The sequence below is a fragment of the Microtus ochrogaster genome, linkage group LG4 (genome assembly GCF_000317375.1).
Source record: "Microtus ochrogaster isolate Prairie Vole_2 linkage group LG4, MicOch1.0, whole genome shotgun sequence".
In the NCBI taxonomy this organism is placed as follows: Eukaryota; Metazoa; Chordata; class Mammalia; order Rodentia; family Cricetidae; genus Microtus; species Microtus ochrogaster.
Genome location: NC_022030.1, coordinates 43,935,696 through 43,939,723, shown reverse-complemented (window position 1 = coordinate 43,939,723; position 4,028 = coordinate 43,935,696).

Sequence of the window (4,028 nt, the reverse complement as noted above, 5' to 3'; positions counted from 1 at the left end):
GGGGGCAGACGCCTCAGAGAGACACGATGCTCCACTCTTGCGGGCAGAGGCGAGAGCTCTGCTCTCTGAGGCACAGGCGATGAAGCTCTGACCCAGGATGGACCTAGGCTAGAATCTCCCTGGTAAGCCACCTTGTGGGCTACAGCGGATTATTAGAGATGGGCTAGTCCAGGTGCGAGAGTTAGCCTAAAAGAGGCTAGAAAGAAATGGCCAAGCAGTGCTTAAAAGAATACAGTGTCCGTGTAATTATTTCGGGGCATAAGCTAGACTGGCGGCCGGGGTGCGGCTGGGGTGCTGGGGACGCAGCCCCACCGCTCCTATTACTACAGTGTGTTGCATTTGTGTAACTGTGTAAAGGTGTGTTGCATTTGTGTAACTGTGTAAAGATGTGTTGCATTTGTGTAACAACTGTGTAAAGGTGTGTTGCATTTGTTTAATCATGTAATGGCGTGTTGCTGTTTTACCTTGCCTGCCTAAGGCACCGGATTGGTCTAATAAGAAGCTAAACAGCCAATAGCGAGGGAGGAGATAGAGGCAGGACTTCCAGGCAGGGAGAGTAAGTAGGAGGAGTAATTAAGGCTGGTGGCAGGGAGAAAGAAAAAACGAGTACAGAGAGACGGGGAGGAAACAAGAAAGTAGGACCTAGGGAGCATAAGGTGAAAAGCCCCAAGGCGAAATGCAGATGAGTAGAACCAGGTTAAAGTAAGCTTGGGGCCTTCTTGAGGGTGTGTTGATAGCAAGCTGTGAGAGGGAGAAGGGGGGAAAGTAGAGATGCATAAAGATCTTGTTAGGAACAAAAACTCTCAAGTAATGACAACTATCTTAGGGAGGTCCTGCAAGTTTCCAGAAATCATACATAGGCTTAGAGGTATTCACTTTCCTTTCCCACCACTCCCCAGCATTCTTCTCTTAATCTGTCCACTGTCTGTTTACTCAGAGACACAATTATTAAACCTTCAGAGATAGGTAAGTGGAAAGTTCCCTCCCTGTTGCAATAGCTGTGTGTATGCATGTGTGTGTACACGTGCGCTTGTGTACGCGTGCGTGTGTGTACATGTGAGTGTGTGCGCATGCGTGTGTGTGTGTATACGCGTGTGTGAGTGTAGGCATGTGTGTGTACGCATGAGTGTGCGCGCTTGCGTGTCTGTGTACGCGTGCATGTGTATATGTACGCATGCATGTGTGCCATAGCACCTTTGTGGGAGTTCAAGGACTGTGTACTCCTCAGTCTCCTCATTTGGGACCAGATGTCACTGTGTCCTCAGCAGCTCATGCCATGCTAGCTGGCCTGCAAGCTTCTGGGAGTTCTGGCTTCTGCCTCACTATGTAACTCTGAGACTGCAGACACACAGACTTATTACTTGTAGGAACCCAAATTCAAGCCCTCACACTAGCATGGCAAGTGGTTTACCCATGGAACCATCCCCCAGCTCTGCAACACCTTTTTATTTTTATCAGCCAAACAAAGACTGCCAGCTTCCATCATGCAACAACTCCAAGAAGAATTGAAGAGGACACTCCTGTTTTCTGGATTCTTCCATGTCTGAGGTCACAGAAGCCGCAGTCGCATTGCTGCCACTTGGTTGCTTGCTCTTCTCGCCTCCCACCAAGTGGAAGCCCTGCCCGAGGCTTTCTGTAGAATTCATCGTGGCTGTGGGCAGCTGCTGTTTTTACTTCTTAGAGTCTATTTCCTGTTTTCCTGGAGTAGTTCTTTCCTGCTAATTGTCAATCTGGGATCCAAGTTGAGTCAGCTCCCAGTCTACAATTTACAAATGCCCCTCTACTTATAACGTGTTTACATTCAGATAAGCCCAGTGTCAATCAAAATTGTTGGGAGTTGAAAATGCTTAGGACACACTGAACCTAACAAACATCATATAGCTTAGCAACACAGAATGCTGCAGACAGTCTGTTGCTTCTCCTTGTGATCATGCAGCTGACTGGAAGCTGCAGCTTGCTGCCCTGTTCAGCATCCCAAGGGAGGTTTGTGCTGCATATATCACCAGCCTGGGAAAAGCGCCAAGCTCAAAGTATGGTTTCTGTTAAATACACATCATCTTGACACTGATGGAAGGTCAAACTATTACAAGTTGGAGACTGTATTAGCTGTGAGGGGCTTATGTGTCAGTTTTCCATATATAAAATAAGGATAATGAGATGACTGAATTAAAAAATAAGTGCTGAGTTCCTACTAAGAACTGATCTCCCACACAGGACAGCACATATAATAGTTGCTGGTTCTGTTCTATATTTGGGGTGTATTATTCTCGGACCCGGTTCTATGACTAGGCATAGATCCCAAGCCCGGCTGGTGAGCACATTCCTTCCATCCAAAACACACGAATTAGAAGTGAAGTGGCTAAAGCAAGGCTTGACCAGAGCCCAACCAAAGGCTGTGGGTGAAGGAGAGAACTGGAGGTGGTCCCAGGAGAACTGAAGCAGTGGAGGCAAGTCCTGCTAGAGGGAGAGGAGACTTCTGTTAGTGCCCTCTGAGCACCTGGATCCAGTCAGCCTAGAACTTTCCATCATGTGAGCCATTAAATTCTTTAACTAGATTAAGCCCTTTGAGTTGGATATTTGGTGTTGTTTTTTACAGAAGAAAAACAATCCTAATCCATTCAGTCCAGCTGATCCCTTGAACAAGGAAGACAGAAAACCATGCTGTGGGGGCTGTTGTCAGAGAGCTGAGTAAATGGAGACACAGATGCCTGCAGAAACCCTGGGGCACAGCTGCCAGGCTGCCAAGTGTTTCTAGTGCAAAGCCTTTCTTGGATACATGTGGGCTCCTGAACCCCAGGGCACCAGAGTAATGGGGAAAAGTGCCCTTTTTGCTTTCTGTCACTTGAGTGTCTTATACATACAACACACGATCCTAATGAATAGGTGAATTGTGTGTTTTTTTTTTTTTTAAAAATAAGTCATGTAGACAGACTACAAATATTCTGTAAGTTCCTCATACATGGTTTAGTGATGCTAACTGACCATCACATTTGCCAAAACAACCCTGTCCTAACTGATGACGGTGGTGTGTCAGGAAGACATCCGGTTCCTACCACACAGTCAGCAAATGGCTAGAGTTAGAATAGGCTCCATAAATATTTATGGTATGGCAAGCCAAGTGTGACGGCACACGCATTTAATCCCAGCACTCAAGAGGTGGAGGCAGGTCAGTTCTCACACACACAGTGAGACCCTGTCTCAAAAAAAAAAAAATTATGACATGCCGCATGATCGCTTCCATTTTTCTGTCCATTCTAGGACAGAATAATGCACAGGCAAAGATGCCCTAGAGGTTGGCTGGGTCTCTTCCCTGGTCCTGAGGAAGCTCACACTCCAGCGGTTTCCTGTTGCCCTACAGCTCTCTAGCTTCCTCTTCTCTCTGCTTTCCAACACGCAGGACTGTAAGTGGCCCAGACTTGCCTCACGGTGCCTGTGGCCTGGTCCCCTACCTGTAGTCTATCTTCTGCTCTCTGAACAGCCTCAGATCTTGCCTGACCCTGCCTCATCCATCCGTCACCTCAGACTTTTCTACAGCACGTAAAGAAGCCCCTCTGGCCTCACAGCTTTCTTCTGGGCATTTGGAGCAGCTGTGTCTGGTCTTGATTTCTCCCGCTTCTTCGACATGGCCTCTAGCTTTTCCCTAGGCTGCTGCTTCCAAGGAAGCTTGCTGTTCATTTTGTCCTACAACCCTGCAGATGTGGCCACTTTACTAGAATCCAGCTTGTTCAAAGCTCCCTCTTAAAACAAGTCAGGTCCTCTGCAGCAGCCGGAGTGATGCCACAGAAAGAATGAGCAATTTGCCATGATAGGCCTTGAACATGTGCTGTTCTCTAACAGTGTAGCTTGATAGAGATCACTGAAGCTCTGTGATCCTCTTTCCTCTTCCACAAAGGACACTAGTGATGAGATCCATCCCACACTGTAGGGGCTAGTGATGAGGTCCATCCCACACTGTAGAGGCTAGTGATGGGGTCCATCCCACACTGTAGGGGACTAGTGATGAGGTTTATCCACACTGTAGGGGCTAG